The following is a 15,593-nucleotide window of genomic DNA, read 5'->3' on the forward strand; positions in this document are numbered from 1 at the left end:
TGGAATTTAAATAGTCCAAAGCTCAGAGAGCCACTAAAGAGAGTAATTAATACAATAGCACAATTCTCCACGGTTCAGGCGACATGATGAACGGCTTTACCTGTCACAAACAAATACCGCAGGAGGCAGGCTCGGCTTTACCTGTCACAAATACTACAGGAGGCAGGCTCACGCGGCTTTGCGTTTTGAATCCTCTCCCCCTCCCTCTCCAAGTTCTGACATTCTCTTTCCAGGTGGATGTTGTATTTTTGTCTACTGGAAATACAGGGACCCTCTGTTTCTGCCTTCATGCCTCATTCTGTTTCAAACAGCTCCACAGTTTGAATAACCATGCAATTGCAAAAATAAGCCACAAAAGAGACATGGTTTATATGTCGGTTTCACCTGCCACTTTCCACCTTTCTGCATCTTCCTCCTGTCTCATACTCAGAGTAGCTCTGTGAAGGTACGGACTCCTTAATAAAGGCTATTCAGTCCCATGACCATCGAGGGTGGGTTTTCCTGACTGGGGCAGCGTTTCCAGATTGTGTAAGTTGGAGGGCCTCCGTCTCATAATTACAGACTTAGGGATCTCAATTTCCAAGTCCATTGTCAAATAAACATATGTCACAAACCACTTCACAAGGTTCACGACAAAGGATACGTCGGCTCTTCCATGCAGTGAGGGGAGGAGGGTGAAAAAGCTTTTGCCTAATGTTAAACTGCTCAAATGACTTCTGCATAAAGGAAAAGCAGATGCTTCATAAATACAAATCGGGCCAGTATTTTGCACTTAGTGATATCTTTTCACATACATTATCTCATTTATTCTTGCAGCTACTGTCCAAGTTCCAAAAGTCAAACATCATCATGTATGTTTTGTAAAATGAGCAAGCTGAAGCCCAGAGAGGCTAAGCAGAGACTGCACGTGGAAATCCTGGATTATAACCTGGGACGGCTAACATGAACTCGTCGTACTAACCAGATGCTGCAGCTCTACAAATGTGGTTGGCTTTTCTCAAATATTTTATAATTTATTTTATTTTAGAGGCAGAGTCTTGCTCTGTCGCCCAGGCTGGAGTACCATGGGCAATTTTTAAATATTTTGTAGAGACAGGGTCTTTGTATGCTGCCCAGGCTGGTCTCGAACTCCTGGGCTCAAGCAATCCGCCTGCCTTGGCCTCTCAAAGTGCTAGGATTACAGGCATGAGCCACCACACCTGCTTATTTTTTTCAAATCTTTCTCTGCTGTATCCTTCTGGAACTGTTCGCCATAGAGCATAAGTGTTTAATGGGTGTGAATCCCACTAGCCTGAGACCTGAGAACCCCCTCCAGATGGTAGGGATTTTGCTTTCCTAGGGGATTCTGGACTGTTGACTCAGTTTCTGAGTGTCAGTCTGGATTTTAGCTACATGTAAAAATCTGGCATAGGTGACTCCCCTTCCAGGGCTCCAGGTGTCTCTATAATCTACACTTTCTTTTTCCCTCTTACACCAAATTCTCAGATGATTCTCCTACTCAATTCTCTGTCTCCACCTCCAAGTCATGTGTCAAATGACTTCCATTTGGCTTCTTCTAGCACAATTCCTAATAAAATCATGTTACAACACTGACTTTCCTATTACTCAGGCCCCTGAATACCACCCTGTCCTCTCCTTACACTTCCCAGAGCAGATATCCATTCTTCCTGCAGCAGTCTCCGCCCACCAAAGTCTCCTGGTGTGTCTTCCACATCTCTGGTCATTTCTGGTCTTGGTTTGGTGTCATCCTTCTCTACTTAACCTCTGATGTTGGAATGCATAAGGGCTCAGTGTTGGGACCTCTTCTCTGTCTCTCTCCCAATTTTAGAGCATCTAATTAGTTCTAATGAATTCATTTGCCATGTATATGCTCAGGATTTTCAAATTCGTATTAACAATTAATTATATACTCTTAGTCTAAGTCAGGACCAATAAGATATCATCTACCTATCTGTCTACACACACACACACACACACACACACATACACACACACACATGATTTACTATAAGGAATTGGCCTCTGTAATTAGAGAGGCTGAGAAGTTCCAAGAGCTGCAGGTGGCAAGCTGGAGACCCAGGAGCCCACTGTAAAGGACTGAAAACCAGCAGAGCTAATGGTGTAAGTTCCAGTCTGGAAATCAGCAGGCTCAAGACCCAACCACCAATGTTTCAGTTTGCGTCTGAAGCTAGGAAAAGACCAATGTCCCAGCTCAGTTGAAGGCAGGAGGTTCTCTCTTGCTCTGGGGGAGGTTGGATTTCGTGTTGTATTCAGGCCTTCAACTGATTGGATGAGGCCCACCCACATTTGAGAGAGCAACTGCTTTATTCAGTCTACTCATTCAAACATTAATCTCATTCCAAAACACCATCACAGGAACACCCAGAATAATATTTGACTAAATACCTGGGTATCCTGTGGCTCGGTGAAATTGATACATGAAATTAATCCTCATATATTTTTCATGGACTTACACTTCTACCAACCTATTCAACCATGTCTGTTTTGAGTTCTCACAGGTCCCTCAGATTTAACCTGTCAAAAACTTATTGTATAATCTTTTTCCTTAAATTTATTCCTTCCTCAGGTATTCTTGAAAACTGTAAAATGACACCAAAACCCATTCAAATTCTTATGTGAGAGCCTGAGAGATACCTTTCACACTCCTTCTCCTACACCCCGTCAGATCACCGATTCCAGCCAACACCCATTTTGAGGTATCTGTTGAAGGTGAAGACTTCCTTTAATTTCTGTTGTTACTTGTTTCAAGTAATCAGGATTTGTTTTTTTCTTTTGGAATTGTGGACCACAGTGGTCTGTAGACTTCCAATTCTCCCCACTTAAATCTATGCTCCATAAAGCGCTGAGTGATCCTTCAAAATACACTGTAGACCATGCTACCACCCAGCTTAAAATTCTTCTGTGACTTCCCATTGCTCTTAAGATAAAGTCCAAATTCCCTAATGAGCCCTACAAAGCCTTGCATGGCGTGGCCTTGGCTGACATTATTAGCCTTGCCCATCTCACTCATTCTGAGCCCTGCCAGGAGTTTTTTCTCAGTGCCTCCCGCTCATAGAGTGCTTTCTTTCCTCCACGCTTTTACAAATCCTTTTCTTTCTGCTAGAAACACTGTTGGCCTTTTTCCTCTTATGCTTGGATGTGTTCTATGCAGGCTCTAGGCTTCAGCGTACATGTCATTTCACTGGGAAATCTTCCCGAGTCCCCTGGTTAGTTGGATGTGCTGTCATCACATGCTGATCTCCTTCCTCCCCTCTGACTTGTCATACCCATCACCCACTCACTGCTTCTGTCATTCTATTTAATGTCCATCTCCCAGGCAAGATGGTAAACTGTATCCCTGTGACTTGCACACATCTTCTGAGTTAAGTAAATGAGTAATAATTTAGGGCATAAATGAATGAATGTGATGAACCAACAGTCACGATGGCTAGCTCTTGCTACAACCAAGTCACAGTAGCAGAGTCTCTTTTCCATGCAGGTGCCAGTCTGGGTCACATGGAGAATTCAAGAGCAACCGGAGACCACTCCTAGAGTCAGATGTTCTCAGTAGGATAAAGAGGTCTAGATGTACCAGACCACAAAAGGTAAGAGTCAAGACAACAGTGGTCAGAGTGATTTTAGCTGGGAACAGTGGCTCACGTCTGTAATCCCAGCATTTTGGGAGGCTGAGGTGGGTGGATCACCTGAAGTCAGGAGTTTGAGACAAGACTGGCCAACATAGTGAAACCCTGTCTGTACTAAAAACACAAAATTGGCCGGGCGCGGTGGCTCAAGCCTGTAATCCCAGCACTTTGGGAGGCCGAGGCAGGTGGATCGCAAGGTCAAGGGATCGAGACCATCCTGGTCAACATGGTGAAACCCCGTCTCTACTAAAACTACAAAAAAATTAGCTGGGCGTGGTGACGCGCGCCTGTAATCCCAGCTATTTGGGAGGCTGAGGCAGGAGAATTGCCTGAACCCAGGAGGCGGAGGCTGCAGTGAGCTGAGATTGCGCCATTGCACTCCAGCCTGGGTAATGAGAGAGAAACTCCATCTCAAAAAAAAAAAAAAAACCACACAAAATTAACCAGACGTGGTGGTACACTGCCTGTAAGAGGCTGAGGCAGGAGAATCGCTTGAACCCGGGAGGCGGAGGTTGCAGTGAACCAAGATTGTGTCATTGTACTCCAGCCTGGGCCACAAGAGCTGAACTCTGTCTCAAAAAAATAAATAAATAAATAAAAGATGTTCAAAACCTGGCTATTTTAGCTACTATTTCTATATAGAAATAGTACCATGTTTTCAAGAACATAATTTATCTTCTCTATATGATTTTGCAACCGGTCTACATATTCAATAAATACTTGGAGTCTGGTTCTCTCATCTTCTGGCAGGGAGAGGAAGATGAGAATTTAGACTTACGAAACTGCTGGAAGAATCTTCTATGACAATGGCGATTCTCCTGTGTGTTGTTAGGGTCATGAAAACTCGAGCCTGGGGCCCAGAGTGAGCCATGGTTGGCTGCTTAGGAAATGGGCACTGAGCTCTTAGTGAATCCAGCCAATACTCACAGATGCCTGCTTTATGTAGGGTGGAGGAGTTAGGCCTGGCACCTCCATCTATGCGTTCTGTCTCACCTTCCATTCATGCGGTCTTACGCCTTTGGGATTTCTTCAATGATAAATTTGCATGCTACGCTCAGGCCCGGGGAATGGAAGGGAAACCGGGTTACAAAGCTACCGCTGATTCGGTATCTCGCGTCTCTGTGAAGCAAGGATCTGTGGCGATGAAGCTGAACGTCAACTTTTGGCAAGGTTAGAAAAATTTAGAGGACTCCCTGACGATTAGGAGATAGGGAAGCTCTCCTAGCAGCTTTGTTCAGCAGGCGGTTTTAATCAAAAGACAAATGAAGTTAGAAGACACGCTGTATTGATCTTAGAGAAACCGAGTGAGGCATATGTCAGGCAAACAAGAAATGCACAGGATAAAGAACAAAGAAAGGCACTGGTTTTGGCCTGGGTGGCTTATTTCATTGCATGTTCTTAAATGCACTCAAATCTGTCAATTATGCACTGGATGCTACCCATAATTGTTCACAGCCATGCAATGTCTCAACCATATTTTTCCATTAAGGCACCAAGGTCAATGATACAGATAATTAACCAACTGATTTAGTGCATTCATTTTCCCTGAAGTTCTAGGAAGGCTCTCAGTACCCAGCCTTGAGATTCCTACTCCATGTAGACACCGGGACAGCGTGGGCTCCGCAGTGGGACGCCAGCGTGATCCATGGCTGGGGTTCTGCCTAGCAGCATCGTGTGAATACCTAAATGATGATGAATGCTCTCTTTGGACCAGGCAGGAAGATGCTATTACACTGGCCCGTATTCCTGACCTCCCAGGGTTTCCCACTAAGGACCGCCAAAGAGTCGCAGTGCTAACAATTCCTTACAGAACACTGAGCGTGTAAAGCAGATAGGCAAACCTGATGAAAAGAACCCAAGGTGCGTTGAAGCTTAATCTATTACAGCACCAGCACCGAGAACAGCTGGACGCCTTTCCGTCCTCTCGCTTTGCCCTTCCACGATGGCACCAGCAGTCTACGTGCTATTTCTGCCCTCTCCAAGCATTCTTCACTTAGTTACATCTAGTCCTGTATTTCACCTATCAATAAAAAGAATTTGAAATCTTTCCACACAGAGATATTATTTCTGCTTCAACTTATTTCAGGGTGCCCCAGCTCAAAATGAAAATCTGTAGATTGCTGATAGCTCTGTCAATATCATTCAGCCGCTAACAACATTTTATTTGTGATACCTGCAGACAGAGTGTAGGCCCCTGAACCTAACCACAAACAGAGAGAAAGTCTGGGGTTCAAACAATGTAGTTCTGTAGGGGTCTAGTTTACAAACTTTGCTTCTTCATTACTGAAGGATCCTTTTTTTTTTTTTTTTTTTTGAGATGGAGTCTTGCTCTGTAGCCCAGGCTAGAATGCAGTGGCACAATCTCGGCTCACTGCAATCTTTGCCTCCTGGGTCCTGGTTCGAGAAATTCTCCTACCTCAGCCCTCCAAGTAGCTGGGATTACAGGCATGAGCCACCATGCCCAGCTAATTTTTGTATTTTTTAGTAGAGACAGGTTTTCACCAAGTTGCCCAGTCTGGTCTTGAACTCCTGACCTCGTGACCCCCTCCACCTCAGCTTCCCAAAGTGCTGGGATTACAGGCGTGAGCCACTGCACCTGGCCTATTGAATGATTCTTCACACGTTTTAAACTATATAAAATGTAAACATCTTATAACAAATTCAGCAGCAGAATAACAAGGGCAGGAACTATATCTTCTTTTTTCCCCGCTCTCTCTTTCTCTCTACCTTGCTAAAGAAAGGGAAGTTTTTGCCATAACTTTTCATTGTTTTAAATCACAAGTATAGATGCAAACTCTTCAAACTATATATTTAAAGACAAGCAGCTTATTCTTATAATTTTGGGGAAAAGTCTGTTGTTGATTTCATTTGTATCTCTTTTTCAATTTAGGCTGGTAAGTATCTTTTCATATGTTTCTTAATAGTTTATTTTTTCGTAGTTTGCCTTTTGGAGTGTATGCATACATGCATACATACACAGGCGTGTGTGTATCACTGCTGAAGTCAATGGATTCACAGAAGTAGTCTATTTTATTTTACTGTTTTTTTGCTTTCTGAGACTGAATTTCGCTTTTGTTGCCCAGGCTGGCGTGCCACAGTGCGATCTCCACTCACTGCAATCTCAGCTCACTGCAACCTCCACCTCCCAGGTTCAAGCATTTCTCCTGCCTCAGTCTCCCGAGTAGCTGGGATTACAGGTATGTGCCGCCACACCTGGCTAGTTTTGTATTTTTAGTAGAGACGGGGTTTCTCCATGTTGGTTAGGCTGGTGTGGAACTCCCAATCTCAGGTCATCCACCTGCCTTGGCCTCCCAAAGTGCTGGGATTACAGGCATGAGCCACTGCACCTGACTATTTTACTGTTTTAAGAGACAGTGACAGTGCAATGTTGTGATCATGCTCACTGCATCCTTGAACTCCTGGGCTCAAGTGATCCTCCTACCTTAGCCTCCCAAGAAGCAGGGGCTACAGGTGCATACCATCATGCCCATCTATTTTATTTTTTGTAGAGAAGTGTTCTCACTTTGTTGCCTAGGCTGGTCTTGGAATTCTGGCCTCAAGTGATCTTCCTGTCTCAACCTCCTAAGTACTGAGATTACAGGTATGCGCCATTGCATCTGGCCCACAGTTTGTTTGTTTTTTGAGACAAAGCCTTGCTCTGTCACCCAGGCTGGAGTGCAGTGGCATGATCATGGGTCACTGCAACCTCCGCTTCCCGGGTTCAAGCAATTCTTCTGCCTTAGCCTCCAGAGTAGCTGGGACTGCAGGCACATGCCATCACACCAAGCTAATTTCTGTATTTTTAGTAGAGATAAGGTTTCACCATATTGATCAAACTGGTCTTGAACTCCTGACCTTGTGATCTGCCCTCCTCAGCCTCCCAAAGTACTGGGATTACAGGCCTGAGCCACTGTGCCCGGCCCCCACAGTTATTTTTTAATGGATATTACCATTTTGTCCAGCAAACAGCAAACATTATGGCTTCTTTAAGTCAATCTCATTTTCAGAGTCTTGATATTCACACTGTTCTAAGACAGTGGTTTCTAGAAAATTGCTGATCACAAACGAATGGAATAGATTGGTAGTTCAAGAAAAGAAAAATGAAGGAATCAATAAAAGTATCATTATTATCAAGAGTTAATTTAACTAAATAGAAATGCATCATTAAAAGTCAACATTTCAGAGACCTGTTCAATGGGAATCTAAGAGATCTCTGATGTTCACTGAAAATTACTCAACAAATATGAAATAAAACTATATGATATGGCACAGATTTTATAAATTAAGACTTAATGTAGTTTTACTTTAGAAAAAGTGAAAATAAAAACAGTCGTTGAAAACCATGAGAATGCTTTTATTTTCAGGTAAAAAAAATCCCAACTCTATCCCAAACAGAATATTTATTAGGTTGGTGCAAAGGTAACTGTGGTTTTTACCATTACTTTTAATAATCAGCAAGATAAATTTTCTTAAACATGTTTAAATACAGACAAATTTGAAAGGTTTGCCACATCAGAATATTAAATGACCCGAAAAGTATAACAGTCATCTGCCAAAGGAAAATATATAGAAACTGAAAGAAATAGTATCGGTATTTTTGGCCAGCCACCCTGTTTCTTGTACTATTTCAAGTATGCAGAATACAGAAGAAAATGACTCTTGGTGTTACATGAAAGGGATTCTTTCAAACTAATTATTTACATTTTCCTGTAATGATATGTCCATGAAATTATTGTGAAAAACATAGATCCCTTGAGCAGGCAGCATTTTATATTTCATAAAACCAACGTGAGTTCATACTGAACAACTGAGTGATGGGCATTAGGATGGTACACTTTGGCTCTATTCCAGAAAAAAAAAGATTTTGGGGCAAGATGGAATAAGGGTTGTTTCTGGTTGTGTGTCTGGCATCTATTCTCTCATTTCTTCTTCCCAAGAAAACACCAGTTGTGTTCATGTACTCGTTGATTTTCTACTCAGCTAAGGCATCTCATGAACCTGATCCCACCTGTGGCTGGAGAGTGACTATGCTGAGACTGAGCATAGGAAGCTTCACCTGAGATAACTTGGTATGAGGGGGCGTGGCTACCACATGCAGGGTCTCTTCAGGAAGATGTTCCTCACTCTCCTGAGAAGGATTACAAAGATGTCTCTTTCTCTTTTCCCTTTGGACCATTTGTCCTGTGCACCTGTTGTAGAGCGACTGACTGGTGCTGCGTCAAAACGAGTCTGAGGAGGAAGCAGCAGATGCAGAAGAGAAAAGCCACATGTACTGCAGGGAAATGGAGCAGAGCCAGGAGAAGAAGCAGCTCTGAAGCCTGTCCCAGCCCTGACTTTCCCTCGTGTTCAGTGAGTAAATGCCCTTAGTGTTGAAGCCAATTTGAGCTGGGTTTTCTGTTACTTGCCACCAAGACTGCCCAGAACGATATGATTAGAATTTTAATGCACTGTGAAGAAGAGCCAATAGAAAATAAATATGAATATGAGAGAGGAAGAAACTCATCTTCTCACTCTGTCATTCCAAGTATCTGGTGTAAAATGAGAAGAGGTTATGTCAATTATCTGTTAATTACATAGGAATTCTTTGTATCTACTAAGATAGAGATTTTTATGACATTTTGAGATTACAAGCCTGCATTTTACCACCTCTTATTTTCTCTTCCTTTCTCTTTTAAGCTGCATCCTAGCATTTGTCTTTTGTAAATATAATGTTGGAGTAAATTTAAAGTTACCGATTTGTACCATCTTGGAAGCCAGTGAAGATGGTTTTTGCCCACAGGAAGCAAATGATCTACTTATTGAGGGAAGCAAAACATCTAAGTTTTAAAAAGCGGTAATAACTCACATAATTCACAAGGCACATTCTCATTGTCCATTGACTGATGCCAATGGCTCGGGGCTGAGGAATTTGTGCAGGTGTTATCATCAGAAGGAGTTATTACCTAAGGCTTGGGTAATTAGGAGAGGCCTTGGAGCATTGAGACTTTTCTTGGGCTTCAGAGAACATGTAAAATTCAAATCTATAAAGAGAGCTGAGGCTGGAGATACAGTGGTCAAGTTATCAGTATTTCCATTACTGTATTGCTGGTATTTGGCAAAATGGTTGAAGTCTAATCAAAGAGAGCTAGAGAATCTAGACCTAAAATGTGAATAACAAAAATAGACCAGGGGCTAAACACTCTTAAATCATCAAATTCTAAGACAGCAGAGTTCACTTTGAAGCATTTCTTCCTGATCATGCTTCCTTGTGTACATCATTTGAAGCTGTCTAGAGTCTCCTCTATTTTCTTAAAGAACACGAACAAGAGTGCTTCTGCTTGGTCAGCATGGTGGCTCATGCCTGAAATCCCAGCACTTTGGGAGGCCTAGGCAGGAGGACTGCTCGAGTCCAGGACCTGGAGACCATCCTGGGAAACTTGGCAAAACCCCATTTCTACCAAAATTTAATAAAAGAAAAACTGGCCAGGCATCATGGCACATGCTTACGGTCCCAGGTACTTGGGAGGCTGAGGTGGGAGGATCACTTAAGCCTAAGAATTGGAGGCTGCAGTGAGCTGAGATTGTGCCACTGCACTCAAGCTTCGGTGACAGAGCAAGAAGACCCTGCCTCAAAACAAAAAGGTGTGCTTTGCTTCATCATCTAAATGGTTAATTTCAAATGCCTTTCTAGTCAAATACCAACAGAAAACACCCACCACAGCATGTACAAACCTCCAAACAACCTCTATTTATATTTACTTTTCATAAGAGGTATAAAACACGTCTCAACAGGCAGCAACCTAATGTGCATCAATGCATTTGATCTGTTGAACATCCGCTCGTAATAAATTCTCACCTATAAATACATATTGAAAATACAAATTAAGCATCCACACTAAGCAATGTGGCCCGTTTGCTAGATGTCATGGATTTTGCTCTGGAATTATCTGTATAACCTCAGGAAGCGGCCATGTTCTTTGTATAGTTCAATGTACAGACTTTAGTTTTAATTGGAAAAGCCTGGCACATGTGACCAAATCCCTAAGGTAGGAAAATTACGGAGAATTTCACTGTTTCAAGAGTTAACTGCTCATCTTATAAATTTTCTCAAAAGATGTGTGATTTTCTTTATATGAGAAAGAGAAATGCTATCCTAGTTAAGTTGTCCAAGAATAAAAGCTATATAATCAATTGATTAACATGGTAGTGTGTTTCCCAATCCTTGGATAAATTTCTTGTCTGGGAGTGGATTCACTTTTCATGACACCATTCAAATCCATAATGATACCAGTGAGTAAGAGAAGAGAATGTTCTTCTCCTTTTAAGTGGATAGGATTAGAAGTGATGGCGGAATGCATGGCAACTTAGAGATAAATTTTATATATATACACACACACACACAGACACACAGACACAACACACACAGACGCACACACACACAGACGCACACACACAGACGCACACATACAGACACACACACAGACGCACCCACACAGACACGCACACACACATACATACACAGAGACGCGCACACACACATACGCACACACACAGATGCGCACACACACAGACGCACACACACAGATGCACACACAGGCACACACAGACGCACACACACAGACACACACACAGATGCACACACGCACACACAGATGCACACACAGACGCACACACACAGACGCAGACGCACACACACACAGACGCACACACACAGACGCACACACACAGATGCACACAGACGCACACACACACACTTTTTGTGAATCACTCTGTTGCAGAGTTACACACACACAAATAGATAAAATCCCATAGGCACTCTTGATCTTTATACACAAACATACAGCTTTGGAAATTGGAATTCATTTTTAGATTGGAACTTTTTTAAGACACACACCCACCAAAATACACACAAACTAAAACAAACATTTCACTAAGCAATACTTAGCTTTTTAATATTAGATGCACTCAGAGAATTATTTATTCTATGTCTTTCATTTAAAGTTTAAAAAGGGAAGTCGCGAACTACAATGTTGATTTTACAATTCACCAAGGGGTCACATGAGTTGGAAAACGCTGTCTTTAAGTAGTTTATGTGATGTGTGGGAACAGCTGTAATGTATGGAAACGCGTGCAATATTGGTTTGTGAATATTTGTATTAGGATTCCCCTGAACCAGGGATTAGCAATGGAATTATTCTGAGACTCAGAATTCCATGTTTAATGTCTATCATGGTAGATTTTTTTTTTCTTTTACTACCAGTACTTTGCTCCCATGGGTAATACCAGTAAATTATTTTGCCCAAATTCTTTTAGATCTCTGGAATATCTTGAAATACAAAAAAAGTCATGTCCTGCCATGTCACAGTGCTCTGTCATACTTCTACAGCCAGCTTTATTTAAAAGCCACAGCTATCTACTTGCTCCTAGTGGCATCTTAGTGATAAGGAGGGTTCTACAATGTGATGGGTACATTAGCCATGGTTAATAACAATAACAGAAAACCTCCAGGTCATGTCCACGAGCCAGATCCCAGGACTGACTGTCTCCTGGGAGGAGTCCAAGCTGAATGGAACCAGCATTTGGCCCAGGCCCTAATGTGAATGCTGAGAAGCAACCTTTGTCTGTGGCCTCTTACATGTTTTCAGTTGGAACACCATCGGATTAGGTAAAACCTCCCCTTCGTCAATCAGTGACCTAAGCAGGTAATCATTTGTTGTTACCAACACATGTTTTCTCAGTAAGAATATTTGATTTCATGGGTCTATTATATCCGTGGATGTATTTGAAACTTGAATCGAAGAGCCAGTTCAAGAGAGCTATGTAACACGTACTAGAAACCACACTTGATTGTTTAATTTCTTTTTTTTTTTGTTTTTTTTTTTTGAGACGGAGTTTCGCTCTTGTTACCCAGGCTGGAGTGCAATGGCGCGATCTCGGCTCACCGCAACCTCCGCCTCCTGGGTTCAGGCAATTCTCCTGCCTCAGCCTCCCGAGTAGCTGGGATTACAGGCACGCGCCACCATGCCCAGCTAATTTTTGTATTTTTAGTAGAGACGGGGTTTCACCATGTTGACCAGGATGGTCTCGATCTGTTGACCTCGTGATCCACCCGCCTCGGCCTCCCAAAGTGCTGGGATTACAGGCTTGAGCCACCGCGCCCGGCCTAATTTCTTAATTAAAAAAATTTCCATTCACAAATTGGAAATAGGATGTATTTCACAAACTCACCTAATTTAACTACTAATTAAATCATAATACTAATCTTATTTTTTTCCCAAAGCAGTACGAGATTTGTGCCGAGCCACCTCTACCATCAACTTAATCTTTTGTGACCAGGAGGTAGCAATAAACAAAGCTTAGTCATGAAATTTACAGCCATAGAAGGGAGGTGACTTGACTGGTTAATATTGAGAATGGATGCAATGCCTTGCCTCATCAGCATGAAGTTCTGCTTAAAGGAATTTTGTGAAAAAAGGCAAAAACACCATCTGGGTAAAATTAATGGAATTACAGCATGGCTGGCATATGTAATGATGATCGTTGGTCATCTATTTTGCTCCTAAGGTAGTTTTTGTATCTTGTCTTTGCTTTTAAGCATTTTCAGAATGTTTTATAATGAACCATAAGGAATGATCATTCTGTGCCCTTCAGATGCAAACTTGATTCTTTGCCAGAGTTGGAATGATCTCTGAATGGGAGCTATGTTTTTTTTACTTTCCAAGACCTTTATGCCTCTACCTCCAGACTGAAGTCAGCTGACCCTTTTGGAAAGCAAACTTCTTCCTGCAACACAGTGAGTTCTCTCTCCATTTGGCATAACTGCTTGTAGAGCAGTGATACTTATTTTTCACAAAAGGACAGACAAGAGGTACCAGAAAATCTGATTCATAAATGCACCCCCAAACCGAGATCACAGAAAGATTTCTCTCCCAGAGGCTCAACACTCCAATATTTCTCAGAAAAGGAGCTATTGTTAGCACAATGTGATCTTTTTAAGCCTGCTGGATTCTAAAAAGAGCACAAGGAATATTCAGGGATTTCTAGACATTGTTGAAACATGTTCAAAATCCTGAAACAATTATTTTGAGAAGGAATGTTTGTTATTTCTGTAGGTCTTTATATCAGCTTTAACAAAGGGATTTGGACTTCATAGATGCTAGTGTCTAAGTTGGAAGAAGAATGGAATGGATTTAGTGATTCCAGGGACCTCAATCTGCACCCATGGCAACTGAATTTTAGCAGGGTCTTACCACTTGAGTTTCAAGGACGCCTTTGCCAGCTGGGATTTAATTAACGAGAAATCAACAAGACAGACAGGTGACAACCCTTCTATTCTTCCACCTTATCACTAGGGCTAGAATTAGTGACAGAAGTTTCAATTAAACTTTAACTTTTTCTTGCATAATTAACTTTAAGAATGGAACACACATATGTATTTGCATGAATAAATTTGTTAGATTTTTTTTCAATTCCTTGTTTTACATCAGAGCATTTAGCAGAGAAATGGACAGTATTTAATCCAAATGAATCCAGTGTAAATTTAACATTCTCCAGTTGTCTTTTTAAAATGTTGAAATACTTAAAAGGGTGCCTGACTCATGTCAATACACAGTAACAATTTCACTTCTTTCATTTGCCTTCCCTGGTTGAGAATCTTTCTCTGATTTTTTGCATTTTCCCAAATGCCCTAGTCAAATGCTGCACTGGCCATCAGCAATGTATTCATCTCTTCCATGATGGAGAACAAGCAATGCTATTTTTCATAGATCCATTCTACGCATTTTCCTTGAGGGCAAGGGTCCTATCTACTTGTTCCTCCTATTTCCCTAAGGTTCTTACCAGGGTGTCCTTTTCTCTTTACTAATGATCACTAGCTTCAATTTAGAATAGTCAGATTGGTTCATTATAAAACATTCTGAAAATGCTTAAAAGCAAAGAGTAAATATGAAAATTACCTTAAATCATATCATTTATGGATAATGATCATTAACATGTTTACTAATTTGCTTCCAGTCTTTTTGTCTTTACATACAGTACTTGCAATCTTTAATTAAAGCTGGGATCATCCTATACATGCATCCTAGTAGCCTTCTTTCCATGCATACATTTAAAATAGTATCTTATGCCCTCAAATATTTGAAAAATATAATTTGTAATGAGTGGTTAACATCCCATTCTATGACTTCATAATATTCACCCTTCCTCCTGTGTGGGACATTCAGATTGTACGATACAATTAGTATATAATATTCACACTTCAAATAATACTGTTTGCACATTGATGCTTAGTAAACATTGTTAGCTGTTTTCTGTCACTCAGGTACCATTTAATTCACAATTTATTTTATTTTTATTTTTTTTTGAGACAGTTTCACTCTTGCTACCCAGGCTGGCGTACAATGGCACAACCTCGGCTCACTGCAACCTTCACCTCCTGGGTTCAAGCTATTCTCCTGTCTTAGCCTCCCAAGTAGCTGGGACTACAGCCATGTGCCACCACACCTGGCTAATTTTGTATTTTTAGTAGAGATGGGGTTTTGCCATGTTGGTCAGGCCGGTCTCAAACTCCTGACCTCAGGTGATCCACATGCCTTGGCCTCCCAAAGTGCTGGGATTACAGGTATTAGCCACTGCTCCTGGCCTTAATCCACAATTTTGATGGATAGCATATAAAGTTGTAATTTAGATCTCTAGGTGCACTTAGAACCTCTCAGGCTGTTCCCCATGCCATGGCCTATTGTAGAGGGAGTAGAAGGGGATATGCCTGCTGTAATGAAGCCTACACTCATAGCAGCTCTAAGTTGATTTCATATCCAGCTCAAATGTCCCCTAGATCCAGAACCATGAGTCTTCTATAACAGTACAACAATATGTGACACACAGTAGACATTAAATAAACATTTCTACATGAATAGTACAAGTATCTATATGATATTTCACGCTTGTCTTGTAAACACTTGTTGTCTTGTA

The 15,593-nt window shown here is 41.6% G+C and overlaps 1 protein-coding gene across 3 annotated transcripts in view; it reads right to left on the minus strand.

Annotated features, from left to right (window-relative positions):
- The window catches only part of CELF2 (CUGBP Elav-like family member 2), an 859,904-nt gene that overhangs the window by 563,455 nt on the left and 280,856 nt on the right, over nucleotides 1–15,593 (minus strand). The gene's annotated exons all lie outside the window — the stretch shown is intronic.

The sequence above is a fragment of the Callithrix jacchus genome, chromosome 7 (assembly GCF_049354715.1).
Source record: "Callithrix jacchus isolate 240 chromosome 7, calJac240_pri, whole genome shotgun sequence".
Classification (NCBI taxonomy): domain Eukaryota; kingdom Metazoa; phylum Chordata; class Mammalia; order Primates; family Cebidae; genus Callithrix; species Callithrix jacchus.